The sequence below is a fragment of the Ceratotherium simum genome, chromosome 2, assembly GCF_057802395.1.
Source record: "Ceratotherium simum simum isolate JZ-2026a chromosome 2, ASM5780239v1, whole genome shotgun sequence".
Classification (NCBI taxonomy): domain Eukaryota; kingdom Metazoa; phylum Chordata; class Mammalia; order Perissodactyla; family Rhinocerotidae; genus Ceratotherium; species Ceratotherium simum.
Genome location: NC_141901.1, coordinates 27,126,198 through 27,148,124, shown reverse-complemented (window position 1 = coordinate 27,148,124; position 21,927 = coordinate 27,126,198). Strand labels below are relative to the sequence as shown.

The window sequence follows — 21,927 nt, the reverse complement described above, 5'->3', positions numbered from 1 at the left end:
TTTAAAGATTTTATTTATTTATTTATTTTCCCCCCAAAGCCCCAGTAGATAGTTGTATGTCATAGCTGCACATCCTTCTAGTTGCTGTATATGGGACCCGACCTCAGCATGGCCCGAGAAGCGGGGTGTCAGTGCGCACCGGGATCCGGATCCGGGCCGCCAGCAGCAGAGCGCGCGCACTTAACCGCTAAGCCACGGGCCGGCCCTGGAAAGATTTAAAACCAAAATCACTCTCTAAATGGACTAACTCTATCTGATTTATACTTCACAAAATAATAATAATAAGGAAAGGAAGCATTTCAAGGGAAATGTGCCTCATAAGAGGCTTCAAAATCACATGTCTCCGAGGCAAGCGGATACCGGTGAATACAGACAGTCAATTATCTGGTGGTGCTTGGGGTGGGAGGGTGCTAATAATATTCCAAAATCCCCAGCTGCCAAAACACTTTGCAGCTCCATTTTCAGTTCCTCTGCTTTTCTAGGAACGTTTGCTTCGTGTTTGTCTGATTCATTCTCACAACTCCAAATGTTGATGTAAAGTCTGCTTGTGAAATTCTGAGACTCTTTTTTTTTGTTAGAAACCCAGGAGGCTACACTTCCCCCAAACCTCAGCAAAGCCTGAACTCCTCTCTATTTTAGAATCTGAATCTCTCCACCAGACGTTTCAGGTAGTCTAAGCTAAGTTCTCACAAATCCCTCTTTATCCCACATTCTGATTTTCCTGGTTTAAAAGCATATTTATCTTGTAACTCCTTTGGGAGCATAGAGTCAAGGATGAAATTTAATGCCTCACTTCTGATCTGAGCCTCCGGGGTGGAAATGGAATTCCGAGACCACAGCACCAAGAAACTGATCTCCTGCAACTGCCTTTAGCGGACAGGGCGCTCAAGAGAGCTGAGTTCTCTCTCTTGAATTATGTTGCCACTGGGCAATCATTGCAAGCAACAACATCAAGAACCCATGGAACCAGATAGGTTTACATCTCTATTCAACTTGGTGTTGTTCCTTCATATGGAAATGATAGTGTCGGGCAACTGGGTACTTGCCTAGGGCCATATGAGTACAGTCTCCATAATTACCAATGGGGCCGTATTGGTTGTGCAGATGTTCTGACAAGAGGATGGCCTTTTGAAGCCAGGTTTGGTGGGGACAATCCAGGACCTAATACCACCATGAGGTAAATCAAAGAGAGCCATAGAGCCTGCTGTCAAGGCTGTCTGTTGTGGAAGTTCCTGGGGAGATTTAACTTAGGCATGTGTGTCTTTGTTCCTCCTCTAAACCATGCCACTAACTCCGGAACAAAATGCACTTCCCACCAGTGAGGTCTCCCTAACAGCCAGTATGCACCCTCTGTATTTGGATTTGTTGCTTTGTGGCTTTGGAGATGAACTCAAGGCCTTTCAGTGACCATCGTCTCCTCCCCTCAATTCCCACTGTGACATCCAGCTCCTAAAGGTCAGGGTGTGGGTCTTTGATTTATGTTCTGGCTCCCCAAACTGCCGCAGAATGCACCGCTAAGTGCCCACACGGCACTGAGAGCCTTGTGAAGAGTCTATGCCTGCAGCTCCACTGCAGAGCCAAGCTTGCATTAGGTGGGCAGGACACCATACTAGGCTAGAGAGTAAGGACCTCGTTCCTCTACTCTTTCATGTCCTTATACTGATAACCAGAAACCGCGTGTGTGATGACACATATGTGTGTAAAGCACCAAGTGCCTAGGAGTCAGATCTCTTAGTAGCCTGATCCAAGTTAGCAAGGCTGTTGGAAAGCAGGAGCCAGGAAAAGCAGACACGTGGCAAACGGTCCATCTGCCTAGGCCTAGAATCCAAATATTACAGACCTGATGTCAGGAGCGCAGATGTAACAGCCGACTGGGGTTCCTGCCAAACTTCTTCAAAACTTTTCACCGTGCAGCTGACGCCTATTTGAAAGTTTCTCCCTCCTTCCATCCACTGAGAAAATGTCAGGTTTCTCTGACCTGTGTGGAGAGGGAGAATAAAAATAAAAGTAAGCTGTGTTTTGCAGGCTCCGTTAGCCTGTTCTAGGACAGTCACAGAACAGCGTCTCTGTGTCTCTGTCCCCATGTGACCGCAAACATCTCTGGGACTCCAGGTGGTGTCTGCCGACTCTCTCAACTCCTCTAGGGACAGCTGCTGCTGAGGCTACCGATGCCTGAGACCAAAGTGCAGACACTGAGAAGAGGCCTCAGGCCTCCCATCACCTCTGCTGCCAAAGCTGGCTGCAGTGCTCAAGAATTCCCTGCTGTCACCTGATGCTGGTGACATCCAGTGAAGCAAATGTTTTGTTATGCCCTTCTTGCATTGCAGCCCCTTTATCCAAGAATTTAAGTTTATTGTAGGGTCCGGGTTCTGAAGGACAGATGTCAGAATCCCCACTTTCCTTCTCTTTGCTGCATTGTCCTTGACCGAGCTTGTACCCCTCACCCTTCTTTCTCTAGGGCACGCTCTTTCTGAGCATAGCCTTGGTGTCTCAAACAAAGGGGACAGTGAGGAGGTCTCCCCAGCTGCCCAGTTTTGGTATAAAACAGCATAGGCTCCATCTGGGAACTCCCCCAGCCCCTGAATACACACACGGACCGATAGCCACAGCTACACATCCCAGGGCTTAGGATACTTAGGAGCATTTCTTCCATTTCCATTTGTTACATCTATTGAGGCAAATTTCATATTTGGGGAGACGTGTGTAACCCAGTTACAACTGAGGCCAAGTCATGGCCCACTCTACAAATAGAGTCACGTCCAAAGAAACCCAATCTGTCCAGGTTTTTAGAGAATTTTAATATTTACCAGAGTCTCTCTCAATTCAAATGTCAAAGGAGCCCAATTTATAGCCTCTAGTAAAAACTTGAAATTATCTTTCCCCTTTCCTCTGATTCTCGATGTCGCTCACACAGTCGTGATCAGAATCCTTTCTCCAGAGTCCCGTCGCTGTTTGTGTGAGTTCTTGGGCTTTCCTCCTTCTCCACCTCTTCTTCCATCTCTATTCTTTCATTCTCCCCATGAGTCAATTTCAGGTCTTTTATATGCAACACCCCCCATCCTTGCTTCTCTTTTCTGCCTCTCACCACACGTTGTTGGAATTCTTCATCACTGAAGTCCAAGAACTGAGCGTCAGAGAGATTCAGTAATTTGCCTCTCAAGGTAGAATTCTTCATAGAACATGGGAGATGGAGAGAAGGTGAGCATGCCGACATAGACTCCCTAAGTCTTTGGGGCTGTGGGAAGGAACTGGGACTCCCACATGAATCCTTTTTGTCTCCAATACACAAAGATCAAGGTTGAGTTTTAAAAGGAGCTTTAATCATACACCTCTCCCTCTGGATTCTAAACCAGTTGAGAAATAGGCACTACAGGCTTAAGGAGGGCCAAACTGTTGGTAAAACTGGATTGAGAACTTTAGACCTGTGGTCAAAATCAGGCTTCTCACCACTTTCCGTCACACTTAGTTCCTAGGGCCCAGAGGAGGGAGATGGGGTTTGAAGAGCAGACCTTACCCTGTCAGCCTCCTGAAGGAGCTTGGTCTGGCACACTCTTTTCTGAGCCCAGAGGGCCCAAGAGACAGATGGACATGTAGACCTTCTTGCAGGGGAGCAGGGTCAAAAGGAAGGCATGCCTTGGTGGTGAGAAGGTCTGGAAGGGGTTGAGCCATGCCTGCCCCCTACCCTTCATCCTGTCTCCCCAGTCAGATAAGTCATCCTACCCCCATCATACAATGCAAAGGCAAGGTACAAAATCCCTTCCCAAAACTTACAAAACTCAGAAAAGCCCACTATTTGCTGAGACGAGGAATAAATATAGAAATAGGGAGAAAATAGTCAGCTGCAATTAATAAACTATAGTTTCTGCCTACAAAAGACTCATTCTGGATATCGGTTTTTTAAAAGGTTTCTTTGTCTTTCCTTATTAAAAAGATTTTGTGTGTCTTTTCACACAAAGTAGTAGAAAGCAAAATAGAGCAGGAAAGAGTCAGAAAATGAGATTCTAATTCTGACTCTGCCACCAGTGATCTGGCTCTCCTGTTGGGGTTTGTCCCCAGAATTCTGTCTCTCACATACCCAGCAGACTCCTGGCTGGGCAGCCCCTCCATCACTGCACCCACATCCCTGTACCCAGCCTGACCCCCAGAGCCCTCCTGGGTGCAGTAGCCCAAGTTCTCACGTGTAAGGAGAAGAGAACACCTCCTTCATAGCAGTTTTATTTTTGAAAAAAGCTATAATCTGAGGGCCTTCAGTAGTAGAGTGGCTGACTAGTGGAGAGGAGTTATGGACAGCCCCTAGAGGACTAACTGCTTCTGTTCACATCTTGGTCCCATCACTCACCAGCTGAGTGACCTCCGGCAAGTTACTTAACCTCTCAATTTCTTCATCTGTAAAATAGGGGAGATTAACAGTATAAGCCTGATAAGGTTGTTTTGGGAATTAAATGAGTTAGTGTATGTAAATCACTTGGAACAGTATCTGGCACATAGGCAGTGACATGAGGTGCTTGCCAGCATTATTATAGTCTAGTAAATTCCAGTATAGAAACAAACAGAATGTTATAACCTCAACACAATCATTTTATGAACCTTTCTAGTAACATGGAAATGCTTATGCTTAATTGTTAAATTTAAAAGTTAGAATTAAAATGTTTATGTAACATTTTGAACCATGTTTAAAAATTACAGAAAATATATAGAATTCCAACAAAATGCTAATTGGTTACCTTTGATAGTCAGATTATGAAAGATTTTAATTTTTCTTTATGTTTCCATGCATGAATTTTCTACAATAGCGTGTATTCGTTTAAAAGAAAAATGTTTATTTTGATTTTTTAAATAATTCTCGTGTCTGGGGCAGATGTAACAGGCAAAGCCTCTCTACCAAAATGTTGCTCTTCTAGTCTGGATATATCACACGTTAGACAGGCAATAAATTCTATTTTTGATGGAAGAAAAACATTCCTTTGTCAGCAATAAATTTCTCTATTCCTACCCCACCCCAGAGAAGTTATCGACGCCTCTGTCTTTGGATGGTGTTTCTCCTGGGACTGCATTCCACAACTCCATAGTGGGTATCAAGTTCTGCTATTGCTCTAAGAGTCCATCCATCCTGAAGACAGTTGTTGCTTGAAGCAAGAAGCTTTGTCAACCCCACCTGCCCCATCACCTAATCCCACACATCATATTCACTAAAGTATTAAGTATTTGATGACAGAATGTGCTGAAGGCCAAAAATGACAGCTAAGCCCACTCTTCTGTTGCTGCTCCATTCCCCCCTCAAGGTAGAAAACTATTTGGAATAACAAAACTTGAATAATTCTAGCCCCATGTTTAAGCCTTGGCCTCCAAATCTGTCAGTCTCTAGAACATTCCTGGGATTCCTAGCTTGACTCTCATCTTTGAGGTTTATTGCCAGTTTCACAGGGTTGGAATTTTTTCCAGTATTTAGAGTTTAGATTTCTGTTCTAGAAGAGCTTATCTGCTAAGTGCATCACAAGAAAATCTGTTAGCTTCAGCATCCAAGCCAGGGGAGAAACAAGGGCCTGGACAAGTGTCACAATCAAAGAGTTAAGCCCTAGAGGATGGCACCATCGTGAACTCACACACGCTCTGACCCAGCACCAGAGAAGATAGACGCAGCCCCGGGCCACTTGCACACAAGCTCTGCCTTGTCTTGCCTTTGTTGCTCCTCTATCTCTTACTCCTTTTTATTCCCTCTGGACTCATCCAAGTCATAGAAAAGAGTTGGGGGAAGGGAGTTGGGAAAGAGTTGAGCCCTGCCCAACATCACACAGCTGGTTAGAAAGCATAGTCATAGCTGTAGTAATAAGAGCAAGAAACACAGGCGGCATTCACTATGGGCCAAGCACTGTCCTAAGGTTTTCAATATAGTAACTCATTTAATCTGCACCACAACCCTGTAAGGTAGGTATGATTATCATCCTCATTTCGTGGGTGAGGAAACTAAGGCCCTGAGATGTTAAGTAACTTTCCCAAGTACACACAGAGACAGAACTCAAGCCCACTCAGGCGAGGCCAGGACCCTTGGTCTCTGAAGTCACCGCTCAGCATTCTTTCTAAAATACCAGGCTGTCGTCTGGAACACAAAAACTAATATCAGCAGCCAACACCCTCCATATCTTCCTCCTGAGTCTGCTGGACCAGACAGAATGAAAGAAAATAATCACAGAGGTGCAAAAAAAAGTCCATTTGACTTTATCTCAAAAAACATTTTCCGGCGCTCCCACCTCCCCGCCCCACCGCCGCAGTGCTAGGTACTAGGGAAAAGTCAGAAATGAATAAAACAGGGGCACTGTTTTCATGCAACTTCGAACGTAATAGGGAAAAGATGCAAGAATGAAATAAGTGTTGGATATTGATTTTATCATGGGAAAAGCCTTTTTTATTTTTTGAAAACTGGGCACAGTATCTTTGCATCAAACTGCAATAAGATAAAGACTCCTGGCAATGTGCTTTGCCCTCCACCAAGCTCTCCTTCACCAGCTCCAACCCTCAAGGTTCAGACCTTCAGGTGAGGCTGTAATTAGCAAAAGGAAGCGCAAGGGAATTGGAATTCGTATTGGTTGGTAATCTCACCAGTTCTTAAAGGATGCTAGGAAGAAGCTTGTATTAATCTCGTTTTAGAGATAAGGTATCTGAAGCTGGAGGAGGTTCAGTAATTTGCCTCTCAAGTCACAAAGCTAGTATGTCACAAGTACAGGATTTAAAACCCTCTTTGGACCCAAAGCAGATGCACTACCCACTGCACAGCACTCCCTCCTCTCCTTCTGGCCATTCCCTAGACTCATCTCCCAGCAAAGCCTTTACCCATGGGTCCCATTTGATGAGTGATGGATGAGGATTTCTGAGTGATGCCAGCCCCTCCTCCAGGCCTGGCCTGGCTGCTTCGCCATTCCAGAACAAACGCACATTTGATCTACGAGGCTACTTTCTTGCCATGAAAGGATGTGTATCCCAAGTGACCTCTTCCTTGGTAGTTGGAGAGAAAGTGTGATAAAAAGCAAAAGCCATGTCCTTTGAAGATAATTCATACATTGGCCAATAGATGCGATAAAGTAGCTAAAAATCCAGCCCAGGCTACAAACAACTCCACATTAAAGGCATCTGTGTTTAATAAAACTAATAAATCAAATGGTGTTAGGTGGCGCCTCCTGGCTGTGTTTTAGGCCTATAATTGGCACACATGAATAATATGAGAATAAAAGGCATTGAGTTAGCAGAGAGACCGCTAACCTCCCATGCGCCCCTCGAGTATTTCCAGGATTCTCTCCGTGACTTGTTTGGGGAAGTTTATCGAAAATAGAGTCTCTTTCTTAGAAAAGTGCCAGACTACCAGTCTATGCTTATCAATGGGAAGTATGCCCTCTCTCTGGGGATCTACAAGGACAATGAAAAAGCCAGAGAGGAAGGTAAAGGAGAGACAGGAAAGGGAAAAAAATTTTTTTAAGTGTATTGATTTGTTGTATATCTCATATGTGCACTTTATATGTATTTTCTGAGTTAATCGTCACAACAACCCTGTGAGATATGTGACAGTGTCCCCTTATTATACGTAAGACAATGTGTCAGTTAAATGACTTGACCAACGTCAGAACTGGTTGACTCCCTAGCCAGTGAAAGAAGCAGCTAAAGAAGCTTTGTGTATTCAGCCTTGAGAGGATGGACTAAGAGAACAGCTCTTATAACCTTTAGGCCAGTCTAAGATTATTACTTAAAGAATGGGAACCCATTTGCATTGGGTCAGAAGAGAACAAAGGATATAGGTTTAGGCACAGGAGGAATGGGTATTAGGCGTCTCTGAGGGCTGTTGGACCTAAAAGGAAGTGGTAGAAATCCCTTGCCTGGAGAAAATCTAAATCTACCAGATAGCTGGGTGCAGTAATGTTCTAGAAAAGACATTTGACAGGGTCTATGCCCAGGGGCAGGCTCTTACAAGCAACGTGACTTTCAGTGAACAACAGACTCTCTGACCTCCAGTTTGCTTTGTACAATGGAGATGGTCATAACTAATTTGAAGTATTTGGGGAAAGCAGTAAATGAAATGATGTATATAAAATGCTTTGTAAACACTAAAGTGCTGTCAAGCATAAGGATTGTTATGACTCCACCTTTCTGGAACCTTTCGTATATAATACAGCCCAGAGACAGAGGGATGGACTGAATGACTGACTGTCGCTCCTTTTTACTACCAGAAGTAGATTATTCAAAGCTTGGGAGTGAAGTCAAGCTGCTTCTAGGGATCATTAGCTTTACAGTTTTCAGAAAACCTCAGCCTAAAATAGAAATCACTTATTCCTCCCCTTCCCCAGTGAAAGGTTCAATGACATATTCAGCTCTGTCCTTGTCTCAGAGTTTGAGAGCCACGGAACAGGTCAGAGTCACCCTCCTTCTGCCAGGAAGCAAGACAATTTGGATGAAGAGTTAGAGGGTTATAACACTGAAGGAAATTCATGCTTTGAGCCTGGAAGAAACTGGCCTTTTGCCTCAGAGGTCATTTAATGCCGTGAGATTCCAGCCCCCTTTTAGAGGCCAACTTTTAAAAAGAAAAAAATAAAGACTGTGGCCTTAATTATTATAGAAGATTGATTAGTCAGGGACAGATGGCTTGAGGTCTATTCCTTACTCTTCCTATAACTTACCAGATACACACTAAGTTCATCTCTTAATCAATATTGTAAATAGTTATCTCCTTTCATTAAAGAGAGGTAGTATCAATCTTTAATGATCAGTAATATACAGTGTCAATTTCATTCCTTGTATGATGTCTGTAGAAAGGACTGTACAAGCTCGTGGGGAAGGATAAGCTAAAAAGTCTTTGATATATGTATGTACAAGAATACAGAAATAGAAATTGATATAGATATACTTAGCATGATGAATTATAATGACAAAGCTGTCTGAGATCTTATCTGTCATTTTTTTTAATAGTGGTACTTCACTATAGCTCCAGGTACCTCATGACTGCATCTTTATTCTCTCAGTATTCGCATCAAAGAGCTTTCTGATTTTTAATAGGATGATAGCATTTTGGCTTTATTGAAAGAGTTTGGGTATAATTTTGATAACTTCCCCACACAAGTCACCAAAAATCTTTTATAAGATTAATTAAGTCACCAGAAGTGACTGCGTTTATTAACAGCCTTGCAGATTAAAGGCTAAAGTAACACCAGCCTGGAACAGGAAAGATGTTCCTGGATGGGAGACTTCAGTTCACACCACACAGAAGTGTTCCCAAAAGGCTTTCTTCTTACACAACTCCTGGGCACTTTGTAAAGCCTAAAAAGTTAGACTTGGCACAGTAACTCAGCCATCCTCATTAGTACTGACAATCAATTGAGGGCTTACTAGTGCAAAGCACTCTGCCTGGTGTGGGGTGGCAAATATCTGCTTTACCCCATACTTTCCCTCGAGGAGCTTACAATCAAGATAAGACAGGACTAAGTGACAACCCAAGTTTGCCTGATCTCAATGCCACGTGAGTGTGATAAGTACCGAAAGTTGTAAAAATTCAGAAGAGGGAAAAAATCACTCTGACATAGGGGTGACAGAAAGTTCTGAAAAGGTCCAGGGAGAATTCTTCGAGCCTCTGGTATCTGCTTGGTATTTTGTTAACTATGGGCAAATGGATGGCTTGTAGAACATTATTATAAAGCCAACTACCATCTTCGTGTTCCAAGGAATTTCCCATCTGCCTCCTGGATGTCTGACCCGAGTTTTAGCAACAGGAAATTTCAATGCCTACAAAAGCATATTGTTTGGTATAGCACTGGATTTTAAACTTTAAGTCAAAAATGTAATATTGCCATTCCTTGCATTGTGAAGTTATTTCTACTTTTTAAAGCGTGTTTCCATTGAGGACTATTTCATTTTCGTAGGATTTCTGAGATCAAATGGAAATTATTAACCTCAGTTTACACCTGAAGTAACTGAGGTCCAGAAAAGTTGTTTAAGACCACGTGCAAGTCCTGAGCAGAGGCAGGCCTGGAACCCAGACCCTTCCAGCTCCCCGTCCAGGTGGAGGGATAAAAGTATCAACCGCAGTTCTCCGACATCGAGGCAGGAGGGCGTGATTAATGGTTGTTTATGCAGTTCCCACAGACCCTTGGAGAAAAAGACATTATAAAAGTGCAACATATTAAGCTAATTAGTACAGGAGAAATTCCTTGAAGATGGCATTTCAGTCAGAAGCTCTCTTCAGAGGCTCCCCAAACAGTAGGAGGCTCTGTAAGGCCAGCTTTTCCTGTGGTGCAGAAATCATAATCACAGTTTGGCCCTGCATCTCTTCCTCGGAACAGAGACCTGAACACGAGGAGAAATTGCTTTCAACTCACAGGGAGCTGGGTTGTGGACTGAATGTTTGCCTTATACCTGCTCCAATGAAAATGAAACCAAGCTTTGACTCCAACTAGAGCTGGCTACTCTGGGAAAGGAAGAGGATGTAGAAGGAATCAACGCAGACCTCCAGGAGTGATGGGGGCAAAGAGGCAAGCAACGTTAGTGAGTGCTTACAACATGCCAGGCCATTTTGCATGAATCCTAGCACTTAATACTCACCACACCCTATGAGGTAAGGACAATTGTACCCTTCTAACAGATGGGGAGGCCTTGTAGAGGTTAACAAATGTGCTCCAGGTCACACGGATAGTAAGTGGCAGGCTCCCAACCTCAATTTGCATTCTCAATTCTGAGTCAAGCCAGTCACTGAAATGAAGCTGCGAAAGAGTGGAGTCAAGTCTTAGAGAGAAATCTACCTCTGACCACACTTCTCCACCGGAGGACTGGCTACTTCATGTACAGGACCCATTGCAAAGTGAAAATGCAGGAGCCTGTATTCAAGAATTATTAAGAATTTTAAGACAGCGACAGCAGAGAATTAAGCCAAAGACAGGAACCTTCTGAGGGCTGGGCCCTTTCCCACAGCACAGGTTGTACGTCCATGAAGTTGGCCCTGCTCCACCAAGTCCCAGGCATAACAAAGGTGAGAAGGCAAGAGTCTTGGAGTTGGGGGCAAATCTAGAAATATAGTCCAGTGGTAGGAAAAAGGGACCATGTGGTCCTCAGGAGCCTTACATCCCATCATGGGCCTGCTCATCACACACACATACACACAAACTCTCTCTCTCTCTCTCTCTCTCTCACACACACACACACAGACACATGCACGCGCGCGCACGCACTCTCGGAAGTGTGCGCACTGCCTGGGGGATCTCACAGATCAAAACTGATAAAAATTACATGGCAAGGCCCTGGGGGCAGTTGTAATCCTTTTTCTAATCTCAGGAAGATTCGAAATAGCATCACGATGACACAGCGAATGAGAGGACATCACCCCTATTGCAGCTGTCACTTGTATCTGCAATCGGGTGAATTATAGAGATTAGCCACGTCCAAGAATTACTGCACTTTTTGCATGGTTCCGTGCATGGCCCTTCTTAAGGTGGAATTGCTCAGGTTTGCGTTCAGACTCTGGAGAAAGCTTAGGAAGTTCCGTGCTGCCACCCAGTGTTCAGAGCACAGGCCCAGGAGAAGCAGCTGAAGGCCCGGCAAACATCCCACGCTCTGTAGGGGCTGGTGTCATCCCAAAGCTACAGAGAAGGATGCTGGAAAGCTTTCAAAGGCCCCAAGCAAGCTTATTTTAGAGGTCATATCCTACATCACATCAAAGATATTAAAATGTACCCACATCCCACACTAAAAAAATTGACGTGTAACTATCTAAGAGTTGAGTTGAGTTGTTTTTGAGTTGGTTGACGTATTATGTTTTGAAATTGAAACATTTATTTTGATTTTGCAATTTTCTTTTTGAATTATGGATCCAACATGGAGGTTTCTGAAGGTGACATAGGCTCTTAAACATTACCCTAAGTCAGAAATATTTGAAAAGCTCTTAGACCCTGGGCTCAGCGCCTGTAGTACCTGCTACTGTAGGTAGGCATGAAAACAGAGGAATACCAGGGAAGAAGAGAAAACACAAGAAGTATTGGATCCGATCATCTCTGACAACCTGTGCACCTGTGTATTAGTCCTTTCTTATACCCATGTAAAGAAACAGTCTCAGTCTGTTGAATTTATTTAGAAGAGTCATAGGCAAATCATGGCCAGGATCTCTGACACATTAGTGCCAACATTTCATTGTTAAAATAACAAAACAAAAAACCCTCGATCAGGTGTACTGCCAAGTGCAATTCCCAAATAAGGCCCCTGCACTCCCACAGTGATGGGTTTAGCTGCTAACAGGCAAGCAGCCAACACGGAGTTTCATGCTCTTGAGTCCCTGAACGTCTCCCGAGGGATGGCAAGTGACTTTTAATTACATAAGATAATAAATGGTAAAGTCTCTCTCACAGCTCCTGCAACAGAGACACAACACACAAATATTAATCCCCTGCTCCTCCCACCTAGACTGTGCCTCTGGTTAACAGGGTCAGCCAGCTCCTTGGCATGGAGCACAGGGGTGAAACCAGAGGATGCAGAAATAACCAGCTTTCTGTAAATGAGGGCAAACTGGACCAGGAAAAGAAGTGATGAATTCAGGCTGGAAGAGGCCGCAGAGCTCATTTAATCTATCCCCTTTCTCTCAGGCAGAACTGGAGTGAATCTATTTTGGCCACCTTATGGACTGAACTTCTCGATTCTGCACGTTTGTGGATTTAGGATTTTGGTGGATTTAGGACACAGGGGTTTTTATTCTGTGAAATAATCTCTCTTTTTTATCCCCTTCCATTATCTATTCTTTAAGCTTTTAAATTTTATCTTCAACCACCCTGGTCAAGACCCTATTTTCTCCATTAACTATACGTGAGGCATTTTACTACGAGCCTCTATGACCCAGCTTAGATAGAAGGATTATGGGATCACATGATTCAGAGTTGGCAGAACCTTTATGAATAGAATCTAGCTCCATCTAGAACTGGAATCTTCTTTACAATGGAAATAAGAAGCACTCCCAAGAAGTGCTCTTTCAGACACTGCCTCAACACTCACTTCTTAAGCAAGGAATTTGTAACTTTCTGATGTAGTCTGCTTCCTATAAGTAGCGCAGAAGTACTCCTGCAAAAAAGTTCTTCCCTCTACTATCCCTTTAAGATTTAAACAAAGGTGAGTCAGTGATACTGAGCCTGAGACTAGGCATTTAACCCTTCTCTGCTACAGGATACAAGTGGGAGCCCTACGTGGCCTTCGGAGACTTCGCGGTAGACTGGCAACATTCTATGGAGAGAGAACACAAGCAACCAGCCCCACTCTTTCCCCTCCAAATGCCTCCAAGGATTCCAGACTTTTGTGAAAGAAGTTAGTCTATGGATTCAAGGAAAAATCGAGCACAGAAAACTGTGGGTAAACCTGTTCCTTGCGCTTGTGCCAGGGCTCAGGCCTGTTCTGAGACCTTGGAATTCTTCTTTGCAGAGGTCATCTAATAACATTCTTAAAACGCCTGAAACTAGGATCCTACAGAGGCCTACGTGTTTACCTCCACACACCAAGTATTAAACTACACTCTCGTGCCATGTTTGTTATTTGTGGTTTTAAATGTGGGTGGGTGTGTGTCCAAATGCTGGAACCTCAGTCCTGGGCTTCTGAAATCTAGAAGGAAAAACCATCTGAGTGTGAAGGAAAGGGCACGGCTGGCTCTAAATTCTACACCATCTGTATGAAAAAAGAAGAAAATTAGCCCTGAGTTCCTGCGTCAGTTGGAAGCTGTACTTCAGAAAGTAGACAGTAGCTTTTGGCATTTCATCCACTTATTTGTCCAGTTCAAGAGCAAGCGACTGTGGGCTAACTTGCAGCTGGGCATGGTACTAATGCTCGGGATACAGGGATGAACAAAGCAAAAATACAGATCGCTGACATTCCAGAGTTTAAAGGGAAGGTAAACAAATAACTAAAAATATTCTTGAAGCCAAGTTTAAGGAGTAGGGATTCTCCTTATGGAGGATATCTCAGTCTACCCGTAATTATGCACTTTCCCCAGCTTTAACTAACAATGGCTTAAGAAGCTTGTCCCTAAACCAAAAGCTCTTCCAGACCCTCTCCTACTACCCCTCCACCCAGCAGGGCCCAACTGTGAACAGTGGTTGTACAGGTTATATTAATTTCCTGCTGTTGCTGTAACAAATTACCACAAACTTAGTGGTTTCCAACAATCACATTTATTCTCTTACAGTTTTGGAGGTCACAAGTCTCTCTGGGCTAAAATCAAAGTGTCAGCAGGGTGATGTTCCTTCTATAAGCTCTAGGGGAGAATTTGGTTCCTCGCTCTTTCCAGCTTCTAGAAGCCTCCTGCATTCCTTGGCTCGTGGTCTCTTCCTCTATCTTCAGGATAATCTTTCCGTCTCAAGATCCTTCACTTAACCACACCTGCAAAGTCCCTTTTGCCACAGGACCTCACATATTCACGGTTTTCAGGAATGAGGATGTGGAATCAATTTTGAGGAGGGGGACTTTATTCTTCCTACCATTCATTTCTTGTTTGCTTTTTAACACAAATAGTCCAGGTTCATTATCAGAAAATACAGAAAAGTTTAAAATTAGAAAACACAGAATATGACCACTTTTTAAAAAATCTCCAATTTTCATTTAAAAAAAAAAACAAACCCAACTAAATATTCATTTTACAATATAATCTAATCAACCTCCCACATCGACAGATGTAACTGTGTATGTCAGCATTTTGATGACTGTACAATGTTCCATTATGATATTGTACTATAATTTTTGAACATGTAGGTTGTTTCCAGTTTTGTGTACATATCAATAAGGATGTTATAATGTTCTTGTTCATGCATATATTTTATATTTGCCCGATATTTTCTGAGGGCAAGTTCCCAGAAATGTAATTGTTGGGCCAATGGCTATGGCTGCTTTTAAGTCTTGAAATACACATGGCCAAGGTGCCCGGCAGGAAGCTAGTGCCAATTCACAGACCCCCCCACTGCAGAGCACCCCATTACCACACACGCTCAGAAGCCTGGCCAGGATCAGACTTTCAATCACTTACCAAACTGATAGACTGATTGAAATCCCATTATTGTTTTAATTCATATTCCTTTGATAGCCAATAAGGTTGAACATTTTTCATATATTTATTTTCTATTTACAGTTCTTTTGCCACCTTATGTCCTTTTTCCGTATTAAAGTGCTTGTATTTTTCTTAATAAGTTTAATAAATCTGTATGCTAACCCAATGTCATATTTGCTGCAAATAATTTTCTCCCTTCAGTGCTTGTTTTATTTTATTTTATTTATTGAGTTTTTATTGCTCAGAGGTTTCAAATTTTTTTTTGGTCGTTAAATCTATCAGTCTTTTTACTTATAGTGTCTGCCTTTGGTTTCATGTTTAGTATCATGATATCATGGTATCACAGGCCTCACCCACCCTACATATTATGTACATATTCTCTGGAGGGATTATTAATCCATCTTGATTGTTTTGTCTAAAATACATGTTAGTGCCATTTGCTAAAAGGATTCTGTTAAGGCAGCCACTTGAAACACGAAGATTCAGCTCCCTGCAGGGTTGACATCAGGCTCTGAATAACGGGCATATTGTGTGGCCGTGTCCAAAGGCTTGGCAGCAGTGTCTCTAATTGGGGTTCTGTGTGAGGTCCTAATTCGTTGTGATTTTTAAACCAAGTGAAGAGCCTTCAGAGAGAGAGAGGATCTACCACCACTTTCAATTCGCTTGAGATAAATACGACCCAGCTCCTGCTTTTCATGGAGGAACAGTTTAATTTCATTTTCCCTGCCATTTATTTCCCCTGCTCTTTTGATCACTAAAGTGTGGGCAGAGATTTTATGAGATAGGGTCCAAGCCCATGGAGTTCTTGGCTCTGGCTGTGCTGCTGTAGGCTACAGCCAAGGAGAATCAGAGAGTGAAGGGCTTCAGAAAGGAGAACTTAAAGAAGTTACTGCAAAAGACCCAGGGACTACTGTCCACCGCTCAGAGGGAGACATTTCGTTGTTCTCACCTCACCTGGAGGGGTAGCTGTGGACTCACTCAGCAAGTGTTCCCTGCTGAGTTTGGGCTGGTGCCAGGTGGAAGCAGGAAACCAAGCTGGCACGGTGGGCAATCTGCTTACCAGACAGGTTTCGCTGTACTCCACAAACCTAAAAATTTAGGTGAAAGTACTTCTATTTTTCCTAAAATCTGACTCCCAGAACTTTCCATTGAATAGAGGAACTACATGCTGAACAGTCTCCTTTCTCCCTAGGTCTACAAAAGTACGTGGGAGTAGAGAATCCGCTGAGGACAAAGGCCCATTGCTAAGGCTCTCCCTCATTAAAGTAGGAAAGTGGACCACACCTGCTTTTTAGTTCATTTACTCAACAAGCAGTTACTGAGAGCCTACCCCCACACCTTTGTTTATGCTGTTCCTCTGCCTAGCATGCCTACCTCTGCACCCACCTAGTGAAATCATAATTATCAAGGCCCAAATCAAAAGCTGCCTCTAATTTAAAGCCTCCCTCAACACCTTTCTAACCCTCCTATCTGCTTCCTCTTCCTCTCTTCAACCTTATCTACCCTGCAGTACTGTAGAGTGGCTTTGGAACCAACTGGACTTGGGTTTAAACTGAGTCTTCCACCTAATCACTTGGTGCATTTGGGACATTTGGAATATTGACCTAACAGTTCTGAGCCTCAGTGTCTTCATCTGGAAGATGGAGATATACTAACCTTCATAAGAGTGTTGTTTTGCAGATTAAATGAGATCAATAAGAGCAGGTCTCTGGCTTCTGAGTGCTTACATTAATTGGTTAAAACCATAAGACAAGACAATATTACTATCAAAAGAGGGATACAGAATGCTTCAGCAGTAGAGAGAAAAAAGAGGTCTTGTCAACCTGGAAGGGTCAGGAAAAGTAAATGGAAGAGTGTTCATTATGCCCGTTGAAGAAGGGTTAAAAGTCCACCAGGTAAAGCTTCTGATTGAGGGAACTCTGTGAGCCAAGGATGAAGGAGGCAAAGGCAGGCTGTGTCCAGAGAACAGAAAATAGCAGGCTCTACCAGAGCTATTTGAAAAATAGACTATTTTTGTTTGTTTGTTTTTGTTTTTGTTCTAAAGCTTCAGAAACCAAAAGTTTCCAAGCATGGACTGATATGATTAGAATTATCTTTAAAAAGATCAACTTGGTGATTACGTACAGTACAGTTCAGAAGGGATTCACTTGCCAGTTAATAAGGTAATGCAATTATCCATATTGAAAAGAACAGCCTTAATTCTGGAGTCAATAAGCCTGGCCCAAATTGCGACTTGATTGGATATGAGAAAGGGAATGGACATATCAAAAAGGACTTTTTCTTGGTGACTTAGAGTATGATGGGGCCATTAAGGAAAATAGAAACCCTTAGAGGACCACTTTTTTTTCCTTTGGTAAGGAATGTTGTCCCTGAGCTAACATCTGTGCCAATCTTCCTCTATTTTGTATGTGGGATGTTGCCACAGCATGGCTTGATGAGCAGTGTGTAGGTCCACGCCCGGGATCCGAACCCGTGAATGCTGGGCCGCCGAAGCGGAGCATGAAAACTTAACCACTATGCCACTGGGCTGGCCCCTACAATCACTTTTTGACATGCTGGGATGGAGATCCCAGGAAGAAGAACCATCCAGTATGAATTCGAAGCAGGAGAATGGAGGTTAAGAAAATGATTGGCACCAAAGACAAAACTTAAGGGTTTATCTACATAAATGAGAATGAAAATAATATGAACAGATGAGATGCCCAAAGATAGAACAGAGGAATAAAAGAGGAACAAAGACAGAACTTTAAGTAACGTCTACAATTTAGGAAATAGAAACAGGAAGCAAGACCAGGAAAAGCAATATTGCATCTGCGTATGATGTTTTCCTTTAATCTGCAGTATTCTCTGAGATTCCCTTCATTTACATTACCATCATTCCTCAAGATCTGACATAATACTTACACAAAATGATTATTAATAGCTTGAATTTATTGAGCACATACTGGGTGCCAGTAACTGTGCTAAGCACTTTATATGTACAATGGTTCTCCCTTATCCACAGGGGATACATTCCAAGATGCCCAGTGGATGCTTGAAACCTCAGATAGTATTGAACCTTACATAGACTATGATTTTTCCTGTACATACACACCTATGATAAAGTTTAATTTATAAATTAAGCACAGTAAGAGATTAACAACAATAACTAATAATAAAATATAACACATAACAATATAGTATGATAAAAGTTGCCATAGGTCTTAGCAACCTCAGCATACGATTTTTTTTCTTTCCTTATTAAATCAAGAACTTTCCCCTTTTCACTTAAAGGAAGCACTTTATGGCTTCTCTTTGGCATATCCCAATTAACAGCATCACTACTCTTGCACTTTGGGGTCAGTATGAGTTACTTGAACACAAGCATTGTGATACCGCCACAGTCAATCTGAAAACAGAGATGGCTACTACGTGACTAACGGGCTACTAAGTGACTAACGGGTGGGTAACATATACAGTGTGAATACAATAGACAAAGGCATGATTCACAGCTCCGGGCAGGATACAGCGGGATGGCGGAGATTTCATCACACTACTCAGAATGGTGTGCAATTTAAAAGTTATGAATTGTTTATTTCTGGAATTTTCCATTTAATATTTTCGGACTGAAGTTTACTGCGGATAACTGAAACCACGGAAAGCAAAACCATTGATAAGGTGGGATTACTGTATTAACTTTTCCCATAACCATATGATGCAGGTACATTAATTATACTCATTTCAAAGATGAGGAATTAAAACTCAGTGTGATTTAATGATTTGCCAAGGCTTAACAGTTAATAAACAAACCTAGGTTGTCTGGCTCCAAAAATCAAACTCTAACTTCTTTGTTGTATAGATTTAACTTGTCTCCAGTATATTTGGGGTAAGATCCAAACATCTTTATTTTTTGAAGCTCTGTGGGTGATCCTAGGAGCACCCAGTTTGAGAACCCTGTTACATACTACAGAGGTTAATAGCAAATCTGACCCCCGTGTCGACAACAAGTGGACTAACTGCTTAACTTCTTCTTCAGATGGAGATAACGTTTACTTTGCAGGGCCAGTATGAACAGTCAATAAGGAAAGCAGGGGAATGTGCCTATGTGCTATTACTATCACTGTTATTGCTGTTATTGTTGATAGGCACTCTTCTACCTCCCCTTGAGCTCCCTCCTGTCTCGGAATCTATTCCAAATTTCTCTCTGTAAGTCCCAGTTCTCAGGCATCACTCATCTTCGGTGTTCTTTATCTAATGTCCTGCCCAACCTAGGTAAGCAGCAGTTTACAAGGGACTTACTGGTGATGGAATGTCAAAGAGGTTTGAATACTTGGGCCGAGCCAACCTGGTGTGATAAGCCATGTGGCTGATCCATGATGAGATGGGTCTGAGCCCTCCTTCCTTTCTTCTTTCTGACTTGCCCTCCTAACAATGCCAATGCCTTTATTTCTGTTCCTAGCGGGGGGCAGCACACTTACATCTCAGCTTCAAGAGTCTATGCCATCTAAGCAGACATTTTCCCCACACCAGCAGGCTCCTCCCCTCCCCATCCAAAGCTGATGCATCTCGTTTGGTCACATTTGGGGCCTAATTCCATGAAAGGAGCTAAATTCCCTCAAGCACACCCTCTACCAAGACTTTCCCTTGGATTTTACGATCGTCTGCTCATGCCAAATCTCCGCTCCCGTGCTCCACTTCCAGGAGGGGAAAACATATGGACTGTTATTTTTTGCCAAAACTGATCAGAGAACAGAACTCAATTCTCATAAAAATTGCAGAGTACCTGCTTCCCTTTCTTTGCTGACAGTAAAAATTAAGCTAGAGCTCCGGGAGCTATCTTTCTTGAAGGAAATATTTTTCATGCAGATCCAACTCCTAACTCCTTCATTTCTCACCTGCTCCAACACCCTGATCACTGGGGGAGATGACTATAAATAACCGAAATTATAATTTTGTTAAGAACGTATTTTATACACAATAATATCCAGATCTTTCCATTGAAATCCACTGATAATTTTCGAACTTTCGTTACAGAGGTGGAAAAGAATCCACAGTATTTTTTTAATTTTAATTACTCACTGAATGAAATCCGAAAGTATTTAATTATTAGATTTATGCCTCAAGATAAGTTCAATGATAATTACAGGATGTCTTTTTTTTAATTCTAATTCCAAATAATTAAATCCCAAACACATTGGATCATTATGATTATAATTAGAATAAAGATGTCTTATATTTGAAACCAAAGTTTGGCTTTTTGTTTAACCTTTTTGCACCTCATCAAAGTGGAATGCCTCAGAAAGAAATCTGTTTTAATCTCTCTAATGCTTCTTTAAAACAAAATAAAAAACATAATTGTCTGCAGGAATGCCTTTCCATTGCAATATTGGCAGAGAGAAGGCGAGCCCGGAGCTTTCAGCCTGCTTGAGGTTCCAAGGCATGCTGACTTTTGCATCATCACTTATCATCCGAGGACACAGGGAGAACTCAGAAACCAGGCAAAAAGATGAGACAGATGCATCGTGAATATCAAGGCAATCGAGGATGGGGATCTGCAAAATAATCCATCTCCCCCATCCCCAATTTGTCAATCACTTTTGGGGTAAATTTTCTGAGCTACCCTTCAGTTAAAGATGAATGGATGAAGATGGGCTGGGATTGAGTAGAGGCCTTAGAGGGAGCCATGCACAGACTAGAAAACCTAAAGTAAAATATAGAAGATAAGATCTCTAACTAAGGCTCACAAGATATTTAACGCTTGGGGCCCGGTGACAATAATTAATTGAGAGAAATGTGCCTCTCCTTTCCCTGTGCTGATGAGATTGCAAACACTAGCCAGGATGGCTCACACAGCACATGAGTTGAGCTTACCGTCCTGCACACATCCCCACACTCTGCTCTGGGATTTGGGAAGTGGGAAGGGTGGTGGTTTGTGGTTTCAAGGAGGAGCTGGAGGGTGGGGGTTCAGGAAGGAGAGGAGACACACATCTTTAAAAAGTAAATAAGCCAATCCCAGATGTCTTCCCCTGACTAGTAGGCAGAGAGGAGAACACTTGCTTATTGGAAAGCATTTGAAGGCTAGAGGGGTGAGAGTATGGGAGGAGGGAAGCAAAACAGCTATAAAGAGAAGGCTAGAGAGCAATCAAATACTTAGAAAAATGTCACATTAAAACCTCCAGCTGCCGGCGGCTGGAGCGAAAAGAGTTCCAGACAATAGCTGAGGGAACAAGTTGAATCTTGTGTTCATTCCTGTGGTTAAAACAAGTCTGTACGACCACAAGGAAAATTCCATTCTCCTCAGACCTTAACTCCTGCTTACCTGAGCTGCAGACACTTTCTGTTGAAGGTCCCTTAAAGTTAGAACCGGCAATGCACAAAGGCCCAACGTCCCTCCTACCCTAACCTTTCTCTCATATTTGCATCCTCACATCTTGAAAGTTACCTGCTTTTCTTTGAGGGGCCTGGTTACCACGTTGACTTAAGAATAAAGCAGGGTTCAGGAGAAGGACAAATCTCTTTGCCGCCACCCCCTGCCCCCTACAACCACAGCTGCATTCATTTTCCAAACCTTGAGAACCAGGGATGTCAAATAAAATTATTCCCTAATTCAATAAATGTTTATTGAATGCCTACTATGTTTTAGGTTCCAGGCTGAAAATTTAGAGAGGACAACCAAGGTCAAGCTGTTGTTAAGAACTTCTAAGTTAGGAGGCACAAGAAATAGGAAAGCCCGTGTGCTGCTAATTGTAGGACAGATGTAGTGAACATGGTACGTTGTAAACACTGGACATCGTCTCTTTCTTTCCTTCTTTGGGGCTTTCGTGGGTCCAGCTGACAAGTAGCTTGCCTGCTGGATTCAGTCTGGCAAGTATCCCACTTCCTCACCAATAATCCTACATCTGCTCCTTTTC

General features: G+C 42.8%; 1 long non-coding RNA gene across 5 annotated transcripts in view; it reads right to left on the bottom strand.

Annotated features, from left to right (window-relative positions):
• Window positions 1–21,927, bottom strand: part of LOC147917781 (uncharacterized) — a 139,102-nt gene that overhangs the window by 72,373 nt on the left and 44,802 nt on the right. For all 5 annotated transcript variants that reach the window (XR_015554436.1, XR_015554433.1, XR_015554435.1 and 2 more), the window contains one exon: window positions 1,841–1,978. This is a non-coding gene — a long non-coding RNA (uncharacterized LOC147917781). The remainder of the gene's footprint in view (window positions 1–1,840; window positions 1,979–21,927) is intronic.